Here is an 18,582-nt window from a genome sequence, read left to right on the forward strand (position 1 = left end):
CAGACTCATGTATAGGAGTCAATGAACTATCCTTCTATATGAAATCCATCATGCCAAGTATCAAGAGTATCATTTTCTAGAGCCAAGGTGCTAGCCTTTTTTATAGGATCAAGATATCCAATGGATAGATCATAGATATTAGCCAAACATCAAGTGTATCAATGTATCAACATTAGATAACCTCATAGAATTCAATAAGATAAAAAATGTTCAACACTAGGTGCATCTTTTCATCATAGGAAACATAGATCCAAGTCACTTTCATATGCATGTATGAGCCAATAAAGAAAGAGACATTCTCATCAAACCTTAGGGCTTATCGAGCCAATAGCTGAAACATACCATGCATACCTTGTGGTATTCAAATACCTGAGCACCTACTCATTAGACATAGGCCACTTGAAGAACTTTATCATCTTTTCATTAAGTACCTCTTTGTCTCTTTCCAGATCTGCATCTCAAAATGATCCTCAAGAAGCATCTACACATCACATCTCATCAAGGAGGTTAGAAACATCCATATACTCAAATACGTATGCAAGAGGTACAAGCAATCAACATAATCATCAGATCCATAATTCTAACAAGTAAGAAGCATCATAAGTAAATAAATACTTATCTTCAATGAAAAGAGATTATCCCATCTAGGGCTTCATCAAATCTCCCACAAGTGCTTGAGCATCTTCTCATTGACCATACTATATCTCATATGGTTTCCATAAACCAAGGTTTTCTATTCAACCCTAACCTCATAGAATCCATCAAACCCTAATAATCAAGTTACCTAGGGTTTTCTTCAAATCCTAGAATTCTTTTAGGTCTCCACCATCCTCTTCTTGCTTCCATCAATGGTGTCATCATCGGGGTGATCTCCATGGCTTTTCTTTAGCCCAAGTCCAATGCCATGTTAAATTTTTTAGGATGACATTGTTCTTTACTTTGATAATTGCATTTTACCATTAATACATTAAGTTCACCCCATATCATCATTACATTGTTGCATATGCAATTATACAAAAAGAAACAACATCATCATCATCATCATCAATGCAGTAGAATATAAGAGGAACAATAGAAGAAAGCATGCACACGCATAGACACTAGTATTGGTCCGAGACCAGGGCAAAACCCACTATGGGGAAAACCCTTGCAAATCTTCTTAGATCGTCATTAAATGATGCAACAAAAGTGAGTACAATGATCCATAACTTTATCTATGCAGCAAAACAATAATGATATCTATGAAACAAATCTAATCATGCTAGGAATCAAAACCCTCATACTGATACTGTTGTCACTGTGTCGAACATTGTTGAGAACTGTTGTCACTGTCAATGAGCCAAATACATATGATTGCAACGGAAGCTAACAAATCAGATCTACAGATCTACAGATTTGTATAACAATAGAGAGAAACGCAGATCTACCAGATCACTGAAGTCAACAGAATCCAAGATGTCAAATCTTAGATCTGAACTCTAGTCGCCCTCATCACGACTGGCTGTGTGTGATTGAAACCCCTTGGTCGCTCTCTCGGTTATTGTTTGTGAGTGACTGTGACTGCAGGGTCACTCCCATGAGGTCTTTATGCGTGCGATTGCGGCACTGTACTGCTAAAACCCAAAGTCGCTCCCTTACTGTTGCTGTGCAAGCGACCAAGATGTCAGGGTTGCTCCTAGGGCTACTCCGTGCGAGCGATCGAAGACCAAAACCTTTCTAATCTGCCTATGAACCCAGATTCACTCTCACTAAACTGTCTCCGAGCGACCAGAGAGCTAAAGTCGCTCTCTTGCCTACTTTGTGCCTGCAACTGGGGACGAAAACTTTTGCTCTGTGTCAGTGACCGAGATCCAGAAAACCATAACCCAAAGCGAACCTTTCGCCTGTGATTTATGATCTTGTGCGAACCCCTTCCATCGAACTTGTGCGAACCAAGACAAAAGAGCAAAGAAGATGTGTCCAAATGATCTTGAGGTCCCTTCTATTTATAGGCTTTCTTGAGGGTTCACTTGGGGCAAGACTGACTCAAGCAGTTACTCATACGGTTAGGGCCGACCCATTCCATAATACATGTATGAATAAAATAATTCATAATTCAACTTCCGCTTAACCAATTGGGTGATCTTTGGTCGATTTTGATCCTCTCGAAAAGAGGAACCTAATGCAATCATTATCTCAGTCATTTGAGTTGACCAAGGTGGAATTTTACCGCAGTTGCAAAAATTAAAAGTCCTCAGTTGACAGCCCCTTGCAGTGATCAACTAGCTCATTGTGCCATTTCTCTGCCACCTGAGCCAGTCATGTGGTTCCTTGCCCATCTGCCATGATCATATGTTTGAAGGTGGGCCTCCCGAATCTAAAGGTATGCCTTGTCATTTTGAAATTGAGTATTGTGGTTTGCTTATCATGGACACTTTTGGGCATGGATTAATGGGGCAATTCGACAGAAAGGATGGGGTAGGTCTGTGCTTTTGTTCCCTAGACCCCTTTTAGGAAGTAACCTTAGATTCTAGTCCCGTGGGGTCTCTTTTATTGACAATTTGGTTTCAGGATGGTATTTCACGGGAAACCCCGATTTTGGTTGTGTGGTCCTGCTCCCTTATCCGCTTATATTACCATCTTTCCACTCATTATTACCCCATCCATCATTTTTCCTGCCTGGGTCCACATTCCTCCATTGGGTCCACATAGGGATAACTTGCCCCTTTCCCTAGCCCACACCTTGGGTCATGGCCTAGAATGAAGCCTAGAGGTTGATGCAGTTGAAAAGAAAATTAAAAGCATATATGGGCACATTCAACAAGGAAAATACCACAAAATGCAAAAGATGGGCGGGACAAAAACATTTTATCACGTGGGCAAAAGCCAATACATGAGCTCTACCCCATTATCATGGCCATCACCCTGGTTCCTACAGGTTCTATTAGCCTTCTTCATCATATAGGAACCCATCATTGTCCCAACCCCTGGTGGGTGATGAACTGCCCCACCTTAAAAGGGGGATTCCACTGCTATATCTTACACATCATGCTTTAACCCCTTGAGCCTTGAGCAGTTAATCAAAGGAAATGGCCAATGTGTTACTGGAAAGACGACAATAGATGGCTCAGGTTATTGTCCAGGCCATCAATAATCTTGGTAATAGAGGGTTGAATGCACGTAATAGGGATGGTACGGAAGGAAGCGATAACCATAATCCTGGTTTCTCCAATGTTGTTCCTCAAACACACAATAGGACAAAACAATGGAAGGAACCTCAGACCCTTACTCCCTCAATTCTTAACCCAACTACAAACAACGACCCAAGAAGCAATAGAGCAGAATAGGCTCTTTGATGAATACTTTCGGGAGTATGCAACACTAGAAGAGAACACTCAAGCAACCCTAACTTTCTAGGAATATAGCAACATTAGATATCATAATAGACCTAGGGAACAATGAAATCTAGAATTAATGTGCAACGTAGGAAAGTTGCCCATCCCCTTTTGATGGGTCATCAAAATGCTCAGCAAGGGCTTGGGTGCAAATGTTGGATACCCATTTCTGACTTAATCCCATGTAGGAACTATACAATTTGCCATGCTACACCTAGAAGGAGAAGCATATGATTGGTGGTATCATGGATTGGTTATTTTGGGACACACAGACATCACTTCTTATCTATACTTTACATAAAGGTTGATAGATAGATTTGATTGGAGGAACATGGATATACACTTTAAAGAGGTCGCACAACTCAAATAGACTAGATCACATGAGGAGTGTATCTCAAAATTCGAACGTACTGCAGTCATGGTCACAAACATCACCGAAGAAAGACTGATCATGTTCTTCATAGAAGGATTAGCCAAAACCGTATAGGGCTGGGTTAAGATTTTCAACCCCACAACCCTACGGGATGCCATCAAGAAGACTTGAGATATGGGAGGTGCAACACGGAGGGTGAAAGCTCTACCCACGCCACTAGTCATTCCAAAAGACAAGGGAAAGAAGATATCTTTGGACAATGAAACCAAGAAGGATTAGCTAGATGAAGAGACTTGAAATGAGCTTAGAAGAAAGAAGCTTTGTTTCACTTGCAAAGAGCCATGGGAACCAGGTCACTAATGTTTGGGAAAAGGTAAGATTCACTACATTGAAGTACTCCTTGATAGCAACAGTGAGAGTGATACAATGCAACCACCAAGCAAGGAGCTTAGCATCTATGAAGAAGCACCACCCCCAAAAGTAGTGAGGAAGCCACTTCCAAGAATTGAAGGAGGTACTATCACCACTCTCTTAGGAGTACCTAAATATCACACATTCAAAATCAACGGGACTATACAAGGGCAACATGTCATAGCATTGATAGATGGTGGAGCAACATACAACTTTATCGATGCAACCAACTTTATTGATGCAACTGTAATGGTAAGGAGGGGCATCCCCGTCCAAGAATTTGAGGGGCTTTGAAGTGAGGGCAGCTGATGGGTATCGTATGACATGCATCTAGGTTGTGTTGAAGTTTCTAAGTTTACTTAGTTTAGAAACCCTTCATGCACTTTTTCTGATTTATTCCTACCTACTTGTTATTTTTCTTTAACAAGTTATTTACAAAGTAAATACTGAAAATAAACACTAATGCATGCTCAACATATTACAAATTAGCAACAAAAAGAAACAGGAACAAACACACCACATGACACCATTATTTTTGGACCAATGTCCTCGGAAAAACCCAATGCGGTAAAACCGGTGCAACTATCTGAGGGTTTCTTATTAAGCAATATCAGAGTACAATTTGGGTGCCCAAACTGGCCTACTCAACAGAGAATTTTCTTAGCAGCTATACCTCACAGTTTGAGAGAAATCTCCTGGTTGAAACCCCGGAAAATCCTTCCGGCAGCTCCTCAGCACAAAACTGCTCTGCAAACCTAGCGTCTGCCCAAATTGGACTACGTCAGCGCCTCTTTGTCTCACGCTGGCCCTGCGTCAGCTCTGGGAGCCTCTGCGTCAGTTGCGCTGGCCCCTTTGGTGCTCTGCGCAGCACTTGGCTGCCTCTGCGTGGCCCTGCATGAGCCCTTGCTGGCTCTGCGTCACCCTCCTTGGCTGCTGCGCTGCTCTCCCGGCACAATCTCTGCCTTCTCTGTTTCTCTGTACTCAATGCCCCTCAGCTGCTCTCCCGATCACTGATTCTATCTCTCTTAGCAAACCTCGCTCTAGAGAATAGAATGACTGATCATCTGGTATATTCTCTAAGTGACCCTCAAGCCTCCTCTTATACTTTTCCTGTTGACATCTCAACGGCCGAGATTGAGTCCCTAATCAACGACTAAGATTAGATCTGGCTTGATCCATGTCTTTTAGACCATTCTAACACAGATTCATATTAATACACATTAATATTTTATTTTCCCTAAGTTTAGACTTAGGGACTCCATTAAAAATATTAATTATTTTAATATCTCTTGATCTGTTTAGAATTTGCCCAAACCCTTTCTGGGTATTAGAGATCTCATGTGCCCCAACCTCTCCACCAAATTTCGTGGCTAGAGCACATCCGATGCTACCCCAAATCAACACTCCCTCTTAGCGAGGACTGTGCTCTAGCAATACTCCTCACTGAGTATTACTCTGATCATCCGGCACCGGTACTTGTGCTGATGCTAGGCCCTCCTTCCCAACATCCTCTGCACTGCTGCTTTCTGTACATCTCGTCCCAAGGTGGGAGAGTCCCTCTGCCTAGGATACTCTGGACAAACACTTCCCAATCCTCTGAGGCAGCATTCAGGGCTGTCCTCACCATAAGTTCCTGATCCGGTGTCGCTCCTATAGCAATCAACTGGTCTCGGATCTCATTCAGTCCTCCGAGGAAGGTGTCAATCGATTGACCCTTCTTCATCTGATATGACCTCATCTGGTTCTCGAGCAGCATTCTTCTCTGCACAAAAGTATGCTGGTACAGGTTCTTGAGAGCCTCCCACATCTCAACTGTTGTTTCCTTCTCGACTATATGTGGTACCACATGATCCTTGACGCTGTCAAGGATAATGCACTTGGTCCTCGCCATCACCTCTTCGTACTTGTCGTTATCATTGGGATCGATTGGGATAGCTATAACCTTCAAGGCGAAGTTCTTGACACGATTCCTGTCAAGCAATGATAAGATTCTGGCCTTCCAGATTGTGAAGTTCGATGCTTTGTCTAGTCTATCCTGGTCTCTTACCCCGTGTTGTGCCATGACGCTCCTCTACTTCCCTCCCGGAAGTTCTTTGTTTGACTCCTCCGAGTCTCTACTTCTCGTCTGGAAGTTCTCTTCTGGACTCCCTCCGAGTCCTGATTTCCCTCCTGGAAATCCTTCTGCCGCTTGTCGAGATGCCCCCTACTTTGATCGTCTTGTGCAACTGCACCGCTGATCCAGGTTCCTCGGCTAGAAACCCTCAGTAACAACTCCTCTGGACCTGCTCTGTCAGGTACTGTTCTGACTACAGTACCTCACTAGCTCCACTATGCAATATTTCTGTAGCCTTTTAGACTCTAGCAACTGCCTCTCTGTGAACTGCGTCAGCCCCTCTCTGCCTCACGCTGGCTCTGCGTCACCCCAGATGGGTCTGCGTCAACCCTGGGATGCCCTGCGTCAGCCCTTTGGCCTCTCTGAGGCTCTGCGCAGCTCTCGACTTCTTCTGCGTGGCTCTGGCTGGCTTTGCGTCACACTTCTTGGCTTCCGTGCTGTTAGAAACAGATTCTGTCACCTCGGGACAACTATTTTCTGCTGCTATTGCTCCTCTCGGTTGATGTCTTTTAGTCCTCCCGTGATCTGCAATCACCTTCTGATACCATGTTGAAGTTTCTAAGTTTACTTAGTTTAGAAACTCTTCATGCACTTTTTCTGATTTATTCCTACCTACTTGTTATTTTTCTTTAACAAGTTATTTAAAAAGTAAATACTGAATATAAACAATAGTGCATGCTCAGCATATTACAAATCAGCAACTAAAAGAAACAAGAACAAACACACTACATGACACCATTAGTTTCGGACCAATGTCTCCGGAAAAACCCAATGTGGGAAAACTGGTGCAACTATCTGAGGGTTTTCTTATTAAGCAATATTAGAGTACAATCTGGGTGCCGAAACTGGCCTATCCAACAGAGAATTTTCTTAGCAGCTATACCTCACAGTTTGAGAGAAATATCCTAGATGAAACCTCGGAAAATCCTTCCGGCAGCTCCTCAACACAAAACTGCTCTACAACGCTAGCGTCTGCCCAAACTAGACTGCGTCAGCCCCTCTTTGTCTCACGCTGGCCTTGTGTTAGCCTTTCTAGGCCTGCGTCAGCCCCTCTTTGTCTCACGCTGGCCCTGCGTCAGCCTTTCTAGGCCTGCATCAGCCCCAGGAGGCCTTGCGTCAGCTCTGGGAGCCTCTGTGTCAGCTGCGCTAGCCGCTCTGGTGCTCTGCGCAGCACTTGGCTGCCTCTGCGTGGCACTGCGTGAACCCTTGTTGGCTCTGCATCACCCTGCTTGGCTGCTGCGCTGCTCTCCCGGCACAATCTCTGCCTTCTCTGTTTCTTTGTACTCAATGCCCCTTAGCTGCTTTCCGATCACTGATTCTATCTCTCTTAGCAAACCCCGCTCTAAAAAATAGAATGACTGATCATCTGGTGTATTCTCCAAGTGACCCTCAATCCTCCTCTTATACTTTTCCTATTGACATCTCAACAGCCGAAATTAAGTCCTTAATCAATGGCTAAGATTAGATCTGGTTTGATCCATGTCTTTTGGACCATTCTAACACAGATTCATATTAATACACATTAATATTTTATTTTCCCTAAGTTTAGACTTAGGGACTCCATTAAAAATATTAATTATTTTAATATCTCTTGATCTGTTTAGAATTTGCCCAAACCCTTTCTGGGTATTGGAGATCTCATGTGCCCCAACCTCTCCACCAAATTTCGTGGCTAGAGCACATCCGATGCTACACCAAATCAACAGGTTGTTCCACAATTGAGGATCACTCTTGGTAAGTATACACTCACTCATGATTTTTATGTGATAGAATTAGTAGATACTAACGTGGTGCTGGGAGTTTAGTGGTTGTACTCACTAGGAAGAATTGTGATGAACTACCAAATGATGGAATTGGAATTCTGAGACCCAAAGGGCAGGAAGGTAGTTCTCTGAGTTATGACCAATAGTGGTCCTCAGATTATCACAACTTAGCAAATGGAGGTCATACGCAAACAAGTTGAAGTCATTTGCATGCCAACTTGTAGAGCTACAAGTAACTGCTTACAATCTAATGAGGTTAGGTATGAATAGCCTGCGGAAGATGACACCTTCTTGAGAGATTGGAGAGCCCACTAATTAGTAGAATACTCCTAGAATAAACTGGCTTGTGACATATTGGACAGAGTCATTCATGATGACAGGTACAAGTTGGAGAACGAGATTATCTTCTACAAAGATGAGATATACTTTGTCCTCGAATCTACTACTCTTAGGGAAAGGCTCATCAAAAGTACTCATCCTCAACCCAAGAACTATACAACATGTTTAGATTAGACTGTTGGTGCAAATAGGGGCCACAAAGGAGAGCAAGTTGTAGCAATATATCCTTCCAAAAAGCTTAAGGAAAGAGGCACAGGTCACATTGATTATAAGGGGCACATCAAGGGGCGTGAAATGGGGTATGCAACAACACAAATGCTTCTTGGGATGGCCACAGTTTCAAGAAGAATGGATCTGAACCGTGGCAATAAGATGATATACAACCCAGCTCCAAGTCAGGTAGACATTGAGAAGGCTGCCAAATCATTTTTGTCAAAGGTGAAAGTTTGCAAGATCACAATAGGAATTGCTGCCACTAAATTCTTGCTGTTTGAAGGGCTGTTTTCCCACACTACGCTGAATATCTTCAATGACCAACCACACTTAAAAGGCAACAACTGAGAAACTGGAAATACGTCATTATCAAAGGGAAAGGGGCCAACAACAAAGCATGGGCAACATTGAATTTTTTTTCAAAGGGTTCACTACTTAAGGAAGGATTCATCACTAACAAGTTGTTTCTATGGAATTATAGCTGCATATTTTGCATAGACCTCAATAATGATGAAACAAGTAGAAGCAACAACTATGGTATCTGGCAAAGGAAGGAAGTTACAAAGGATGAAGAAGAGTTTCTGGATGGACAAATTTTGTTGCACTTAGATCTGTCATTGCTTGGGGACAAGCAATGTCGGGAAGGGGGGGTTGTAATGTTCCCAAGGGATTAATTAACCCTATGGATGAAGTAGCATATTGATCCCTGTAGGTTATAGTCCTCGATAAAGGAGAAAATCCCAAAATATCCAATGTTGGGCAATTTTTGGGGCAGTTAGGGCAACATGCCCAAAGTTGGGGCTTGATGTGAACCTCACTCAATCAATTAAAGAGAAAACCCCCCTCAAGGAAATCTATAAATGCAAGAGGATTAGAATCACTTGAGGGATGACTTGGATTGGATTATTTCATCTCTGTTTTGTTGAGCCTGAGGCTTAGAGGGTTTAAGACCTCGTTCTCTCATTTGGACTAGTTTCGGTGGAGGTGATCCCACTCTACCTAATCACTTCTCTTTTTATTTTTCTACTTGTTTTGGCACAGGGAACTATCTATCTGAGGAAGCAACAAAGTATTTCAATCCTATTTTGTCTTTTGTTTAATTGTTCTGGCATCAGGGATTTACTTTCTCAATAATAGCAAGGTTTTGGTATCAATCCCCTAAGGCAGATCGAGTTTGAGGCTATGCGGATTCATTCTGGAGTAGGCAGTGACTAAATACCTAAATCAAGGCGAGATTTCTTGTGGAAAGGTAGCCACAATCTTCCTGAATTTATGTGGACCTGTTCTGAGGCTGAAGATAGAAATATCCTGAGGCAAGGGGACGAGTTCTGAGGGCCAGAGACCAAGATTATTTCATTGCAGACCCGTGAGAGTTTTCTGAGCATAGACAAGCGAAATTCCTGTGGCCAAACCCTGGTGAAACTCATTTGAAGTAGGCCACAAAACTTCAAAAGGTTGATAAAATGGATTTGAGGCTAAAACATGATCTTTCTGAGGCGGTCAGGCCCGTTGTAGCAAACAGATCAAACCCTGAGGTACCCAAATTCACCAAGGTAGGAAACCCTGAATTCCTGAGGCACAGTGAAATCTCTCGAGGTTAATCCTGTGTGAAAATTTTCCTATCTGAAGCAATCTGCAGGTTCTAGAGTTGAACAAAAGTATCCCAAAGGAGTTAGACCTTCCCGAAAGTCTAATTTAGGGCTTGATTGGAGATTCTGGCAGACGAAATTCCCTTGGAGATAGCACTAGTTCTCAGGCAAGTTGCGGGTGGGTTCTTAAAATTTAGCACTGGTTCTCCTGTAGCAGACTTCAGACAGAGGGTACGCTCCTAAGTCCTTTGACTAGATTTTACAAGAGAATAGTAGTTGTAGTCTGCAAGTAGGTGTAGGTAGTCCTGATTATTAGGAGTTAGGTGTAAAACTATTCATTGGCTACATTTTGGTTGGACTGGAAATTCATTGATTTGTTTGAAGATTGGTTGAACAGTGATATTATTAATTGAATGAACAATGATATTGCACGGTTGTTAAATTATTGTGGATCCTATTATACTATACCACTGATTGGTTTGTTTGTCTCACCACTGAATAAGCAAAAGGGAAATTTGAAAACCCTAGTTTCTAAAACCCTAGGGCAAAAATTTCCCCTAGGATACTACATATTGCAACCTTTGGAAAAGTGTAAGTACAAGGGTGAGAAATTCATTCTTGTCGTTGGCAAGAGAGCATCTTGTGGAGGAGAAGGCAGAATTGGCCTCAGGCCTGTGGAGGGCCTAGAAGGCCTATGGAGGGTTGAGAGGGCCAAGAGGGCTTGTAGAGGGTTGAGAGAGGATGTTGTTGGTAAAGAGGGCCTGTTGTTGGCAAAAAGGGGTGAGAGGGCTTGTGGTTGGCAAAGAGAGGCGAGATGGCCTGTGGTTGGTAAGAGCACAAAGACATGCAGGGGCAAAGACAATGATAGAGAGATTCTCTCAAGTAAGTAAAAGATCTGCATGAGTAATATTGTAGGTTTGCTATGAGTGAGATACTTAGTTGTGTTGGGTCCGAAGCAATAACATGGAGCAACAAAGGAGATCCAGATAAAGCCAAATCGAGGATGGATCTAGGGCTTGATCGATTGGATCAAATCCAGGGTAATTGTTGTATATGTAATTTCGTCGAGGGCCATTATCCTAGTAAGGGGACTCGAGTAGGTTGTGAGAAGAATTTAATGAAGAACTATTGATTGGGCAAAACTTGTATGTAATATGTCACCGTGCATGATCTAATTGTTGGTTTTATAAGTTTCGCTATGCTAAATTTGTTTCTGCTTATGAACATTTGTGTGTTTCAGTTAATTAGTAAATTTGAGATTGTTACCATATCTGGTGTGTATGTGTGCACTGAGTCTAGTGGTAAAAAATCTAACATGGGTACTATAGAATACTGCTCTCTTCTTCCTTAGTGCTCTCTGTGCCACTAATTGAACTATTGACATCTATTATGATGATAAGATTGGTAATAGTATGACCAACGACAAATGGCTCCCTAGTAACCCTAGTGTCGGCTCCTTTGACATAGCAAACCTTTGTTGTGTGCCTCATTGTCAACTTGATACTTGTTCCAGGGATCGAGTATGAGTGTGTATATGGCCATTCCTACTAGAATTCTTGTTGGCAGTGCTAGAAATAGTCAGATTCATGGGCTACGATTTTGCCATAATCGGACTTGGAGCCTCTTCTTCTCAAGATTGGAGTTTTCTACTAATTTTTACATACAACAATGGCACATAAACTACAAAATCTGCTAGAGAATTCATGCTTGTCTGGGGATGGATTTGATAGCGCATCATAGTGCTATTTGGAACTATGGCTTTGACAAATAAAGTTGAGAAGCTTGGTAACAATGAGATAGTTCAATTATTTTAGCAAGTGATCATAGTTATTCCTCGTGATATTTTTGACCCACACAACCACCTCATTCAGATATTCATATTTTCTAGATTGTTATTTATTTGTAACTTAATCCAAAAAGATTAAAGTGTGAGGCTATGTTCATGTGTTGTCTGCAATTTAAAAATTCAAGCAAAAGCCCTTGTTGTGTGGTTGAAATTTGATGAAGAGATATTTCAGAGTTATTTGAGACTTTTTCTTACTGGATATTATTGTTATTATAGAGAGTTTGTGTATCTTGACCTCATCTTAAAGCTCTATTTGTAGGATACATTCTCTCATCTCCATTGTTGGAATGGTGCAAACTATTAAAGAGAACTATTGAGAGTGGTCTAGAAAGATCAATCACACTCATTTTCAATGATTTGTGGGATGGCATCTGTGAAGGAGAAGTTGTCATTGGCAGAGGAGAGGATAATGGACCTAGGAAGCCTACATCAACGAAAGAATTACCCATAGGGAAGAACAAAGACAAGAAAACATATGCGCTGATCATTGCGATAGTAGTTGAAGAGGTGAGTCATCATATTGTCTCAATTACATATTGTTATGGTGTTGTAAATAAGTTAAAGGACTTGTATGACCCACACTTAGAATTGGAACTTGTACAACTGCCGACGAAGCTCTTCAAGCTAGAGTTGAAGGATGATGATCCCGTGGCCTTACCTTCTAAGATCGAAGCCATCATGTATGGCATAGATGCCATTGGAGTGAAGATAAACCTTCTTATCACAACCTTCATCAAGGCCCTCTACCCTACATATTCTCACTACCTTGAATCCCTACAAACTAGTGACCGACTAAATTTTATTACATTAGACTCTTTGGTGGAGAAAGTTTCAACATGAGCTAGCCTTTGTAAAGAGGAAGACAACAACTCATCCCACTGAAGACACTGCGTGTCTTGCTCAGTAAGGGAAGAATCAATCACATGTCACATAATTCTTCTAGAGGAAATGGCATTAAAAGCGGATGTAGGAGAAAGAATTCCTTAGGCAGGGGATAGACACAATCAAGGAGAGAGACTTGATTTTCACTGCATTCGTTGCAATAGAAATGAACATGATGCAACACCATGTAGAATGCCCTGGGAGTAGATCAAAGACAAGCATGATCATAAAGAAGGCAAAGGTAAAATATCAGATCCAACGAAAGTGAAAGCACTTGAATCTGCTCATTACATTGTTTCTCATTGCAATATTGGAGTAATTGAAGATTTATTTCACTATTCGTTTGCTTCTTAAAGAGATGCATGGTTGCTTGACATGTTTGCAACATGCCACATGACCTTCAGAGAGATTTCTTTGAAGATTTTAGTGATAATGTAGATGGTATAGTGTATTTTGCAGATAAATTAAGTCTCAAATGTTTGGGAATTGGCATCGTTAGGCTTAAACTACCTGGATTCTCAGATTTTCTTTTGCATGATGTGCTCTATCTTCTGAAGTTGCAAAGGAACTTGCTATCCCTTGGGCACATTCACAGCAAGGCCATTTCATTCATATCTTTGAAGGTAAAGTTGAAATAAGGAAAGCTTCTGACAACATGGTTGTCATGACTGGAGTGGAGGACAAAAGATTAGTAAAGTTGAAAGGGACATTTACTCATGCACAAAATTCTTCATACCTCTCTCACTATAATGAAGGTACATTCTGATCTAGTTTTCTATGGCATACTAGATTTGGACACATTAATTATGACAGACTCTGTTTGTTGAAAAAGAATGTTGTTTTTGGTTTGCCTACTATTTCTAGCAAAGGGATGCTTTTATCCTTGGAAAACATAACAAACAACCCTTCCATGCTTCCAATTTCGGAGCATATAGAAAACTTGAACTAGTGTATTTTGATCTGTGTGACCCCATGCCTATTCTATTTGCTAATGGCAATAAACATATCATGTCTTTTATTGATTATTACACTAGGATGTGTTGAGTGTACTTGTTGAAAAATGAATCTCAGGCTCTTGAAATTTTTTATGTATGGATTTAAAATAAAGCACAATTGCATATTGCCTCTCTTTGTATTGATAATGGAGGATAATATACATCTAATGAATTTGAAAACTATTTTTGCCAACGTGGTATTGAACATCAAACCACAATTCTATACAATCGTCAACAAAATGGTGTAGTTGAAAGAATGACGGGACTATTTTAAATATGGTTAGTTCCATGATGTTTTTCAAAAATGTACAGTTGATGTTTTTTGCTAATGTGGTTCTATGTGCTGTATATGTGAAAAATAGGTGTTGATCTCATGCTCTAAGAAATAAGACGCCATATGGAATGTGGTATGGCCATGCTGTTGCTCAAATTGTACACATGATTCTGAAAACACTCAGGGTAGTGGCTGTCACTTTGATTCTTGCCCTCTCCGTTTAAGCTGTGTCCTAAATGTAGGCTAAGGGGGGTCGTCCCTATGGATGAGAATATGAACAACTTGATGGGAACCAACAAGTGAAGGAGACACAATTAAATGGCCTAGCAACTTGGTTGAGATTAAGCGACAAGTATGATTATTAAGCACGACTTGATTAGATTTCTTAGGATTCTAAGTTAGAGACCAGTTCCTTTAAACATTGACTACTTGCACAATATGGATTAAATTCCAAGTTACCAGATGAACAATTGTTATGGGATGCAAATCTATCCTAAATGAATGCATGGCCTAAATCTATGTGAGATGCAAACTCTTGGTAGATTTTAATTATATGCGTAATCTTGGTGAATCCTTCTTCTCAATTATTTTGAAGCTAGTCTTGGATGCAAGTTGTGGAGAGAAGTCCAAGGGAAGGAGGCTAAGGCCCTCATTAACAATACCTCCCATGGAGTTCTAACCACCCAAGTGCGTTCGTTTCTACAAGGGATTGCCCACAAGAGAACTGCAAGGTCACTATGTTAATTGCGAATGAGGGTCTAGACTTCACAAATTGTGTGAAGGAGGTCCTATCTTCTTACAACCAAGCTTATGGTTGGAGGTAAATTTTAAAGATGCACTTCTAACTTAGAATGAAGATGCAAGATGCGAGTGATTGATTCAATGAGATTATTAAATTTGTTAAGTACTTCAACAAGATTAGATTACTTGAAATCAGAATGCTTATTCAACATAAGATGACAAAAGCAATATGAGCAAATAAATGAAGTACTTAGAGAACAATTATCCCAATGAAACAATATTAACAACTTCAATTATTCAAGAGCTTATTAATGGTTATTGTTACCGCTCAAACTAGTAGGGATCCTAGGAGGGGATCCTATAGAGCAACTACTAGGTCAAGGGGCAACAATGGAGCGATAGTCCACTATCACCTCAGCTAAGGCTCCCTGCTCTTTATGGATTTTCATTGATGGGAGGAGTCCCGGTATGAAAGGAACCACAAGGATGAATAGATCAATGAATGGATGGAAGGTGATTCCTAGGGCCTATTCACAAGAGAGACTCAATTATATGGCTTACTTGCTTAAGAAGCAAGGTGATGGGCTCTCTAGGAAAGGCCAAGAGGATGCTTGAGCCTAGGTTTAGAGGATATGCCTTGACAAGGGGCTCCCTAGACTTAAGGATCCTTATGGAGAAATGGATTCTATGCAATCCTTGTGGAATTTGAGTTGTAGAGTTGTGGGACCACAAAGAACCCAATGTTGAAATTTCTAAGTCTGACACGTTAGAAATCCCTACTGGATTATCTGGTTTAATTTCTCCTACTTGTTTATTCCATTAACAAGTTATTTATAAATATAAATACTGAAATAAACACAAATGCAGCCTTAGCTCATATACAGATTAGCAACTGAAATAACTGAGACACACATAAGGGACACCGTTATTTTTGGACAATCGTCATCGGAAAAACCCAATGCGGGAAAACTGGTGCAACAAATATGAGGGTTTTATTATTATGCAGTTTCTGAATACATCTAGGGTGCCAGAAATGGCTCACCCAACAGAGAATGCCCTCGGCAGTAGTACCTCTCCTCGGAGACAGATATTCCGGCTGATCAGTCACCGGATGAATGATCCCACAACAATAATGGTAGCTACTTAGCTGGACAACGAAAGCTGCTCCAAGCTTCTTTGCTTCTCTGTGTCACTCTCCAGGGACTGCGTCACCCTTCCCAACTCACCAACACTCAGTCTGCCCCACGAAAATTTTCCCGGCACTGCCTCTTGGCCCTGCATCAGCTCTGCTAGCCTCTGCGCAGCTACTGAAGCCTCTGCGTCAGCCCCTTGGCTCTCTGCGTCAGCCCTCAGACCCTCTGCATCACCCACGCTGGCCTCTTCAGCCTCTACATAGCTCCCAACTGCCTCTACGTCAGCCTCTCTAGGCTCTGCGCTGTCTCTTTGGCACTATGTCTGCCTCTCTGCTATGTATTCTTGACCTCGTGCCGAACTGCTCGTCGTTGCAATAGATCACTCGTTCGATTCTCTTAGCAAACGCCGCTCCAGAAATTCGCACTGACTGATCAATATGGTGTACCTCCAACTGACCCTCAAGCCTCCTCTTATACTTTTCCTGTTGAGTCTTCAACGACTGAGATTAAGTCCCTAATCAACGACTAAGATTAGATTTGGCTTGATCCTCATCTCTTGGAAGCTTTTAACCCAAAATTATATTAATACACATTAATATTTTAATTTTCCTAAGTTTATACTTAAGACCCCATTAAAAATATTAATTATTTTAATATCTCCTCATCCGAGTAGAATTTCTCCAAACGATTTATGGGTTTTGGAGATCTCATGTGCTTTAGCCTCCACCAATTTTCATACCTAGAGCAAATCCGATGCTACCACAAATCAACACTCCCTCTTAGCGAGGAATGTGCTCTAGTAATGCTTCACCATGGAAACATCACATTGATCCTCCACATTGGTACCTGTGTTGATGCTTGGCCTGTTGCCTCACATCATCTGTACTGCTGTTGCCTGTACTGCTGCGCGTGACACTGCCACTGCCACTGTTACATCTGTATTGCAACTCCCTCTCAATATGCTGCCCATGCTGTCCCTAACACTGCCACTACTCACTGCTGCACTGCAACTTAGTTACCGAGAAGTAGGTAACTGACTTCTCCCAAATACTGATATCCCAATCAGTTTGGAAGCCTTGTGAAACTGAAGCTGCCTTTGTTGCTACCCTGTGCTCCCTTTGCTGCCACTGCGTTGCTGCATACACCTCTGTGCCTCTCGCATTGCTGCAACCTCCACTGTGTTGCCTCAGATTTCTCCACCCAAGAACTGCCTTGCTGCTCCACTACACTTTGCTCCATCTGACCTCTGTCATCCCGCTACTGTCATTAATGGCTCCCGTAGCCGGATATGATCCAAGAGTTTGGGCACCTCAAGGATCCCGCACCTAGTATGTAGTTCTCATGACTATAACTCGATGTCTCCCCACCTCTTCTCTAGAGGTGCATGAGCACTCATGGCACAATCGTCATCAATCTCGACTTCTTTCTCCGCCTTAGCTAGTGCTGCCTTGGAGTCGGAAGCCTCTCCCTTGTTTTTCTTCTTGGGACACTGGGATGCATAATGTCCCAACTCCCCACAATGGAAGCACTTCACCTTGGAGATATCCTTCTTCTTCCTCTTCCCCTATTGTCCTGTAGATGCTAGAGCCGCATCCTCCTCCTCCTCTTTCTTGATTCGTCCTCCCCTAGCACTACTCCATGCCTTGGTCATCCGCCTGATCTCTTCTTGGCGAAGAGCCGCTCACATCTCCTCCCATCTTGGAAGGGTAGCCCTGCCCAAAATACTTTGGACAAATGTCTCCCACTCCTCGGAGACTGCATTCAGGGCAGTTCTCACCATGAATTCTGGATTTGGTGTAGACCCCACGGAAGTAAGCTAGTCACGAATCTCCTGCAATCTGAGGAGGAACAATCTATCTACTCTCCCTTCTGCATCTGATACGACTGCAACTGATTCTCCAATAGCATCTTCTGCTGCACGGAAGAGCCCTGATACAAGGTCTTCAAAGTATCCCACATCTCCTTTGCTGTGTTCTTTTTAGCAATATGTGGTACGACATGATCTTTAACCCCGTCAAGGATCATGCACTTCGCCCTTGCCATTGCATCCTCATACTTCTCATTCTCAGCTGGGTTGATCGGGATAGCCATGGTTCTCAAGGCAAAGTCCTTGATGCGATGTCGATCCAAGACTGCCAGGATCCTGGCCTTCCAGATGACAAAGTTGGAAACCTTGTCCAACCTGTTCTGATCCCTCAGTGCGTTCCCTGCCATTTCAGCTCCTCTTCTGGACTCCCTCTGAGTTTTGACTCCCCTCCTCGAAATCTCCCTCTAAGTCCTGATTTCCCTGTTGGAAATCCTCCCGCCAAATGTCAAACCGCTCCTCTCCAATCCTCCTTGCAACAATAACTTGGATCTGGATTTCTTGGCTAGAAATCCGTCAAGGTAGCAACTCTCTCTACCTTGGTTCTGTCCTTTTAGGTACTGTTCTGCATCGACAAAAACAACACCCCACCAACTTCTCAATCACAATATGCCCACAACTCCCCAAGCCCCGACAACTGAAGAAACTGAGTCTTTCAGGCTTTGCGCAATC

The 18,582-nt window shown here is 42.2% G+C and overlaps 1 protein-coding gene across 4 annotated transcripts in view; it reads left to right on the plus strand.

The window, feature by feature from the left end:
• LOC149206732 (uncharacterized) overlaps nt 1-18,582 on the plus strand; it is a 249,231-nt gene that overhangs the window by 26,633 nt on the left and 204,016 nt on the right. Inside the window, exon 2 of one of the 4 annotated variants that reach the window (XM_089395548.1) lies at nt 12,401-12,528. The exons of the other annotated variants lie outside the window; for them this stretch is intronic. The gene's annotated coding sequence lies outside the window, so the exon portion shown is untranslated. The remainder of the gene's footprint in view (nt 1-12,400; nt 12,529-18,582) is intronic. 4 annotated transcript variants of the gene reach the window in all.

Source organism: Pinus tabuliformis, chromosome 1_2, assembly GCF_031772625.1.
Source record: "Pinus tabuliformis cultivar Carrire ecotype Pingquan chromosome 1_2, CPIR1, whole genome shotgun sequence".
NCBI classification, from domain to species: Eukaryota; Viridiplantae; Streptophyta; class Pinopsida; order Pinales; family Pinaceae; genus Pinus; species Pinus tabuliformis.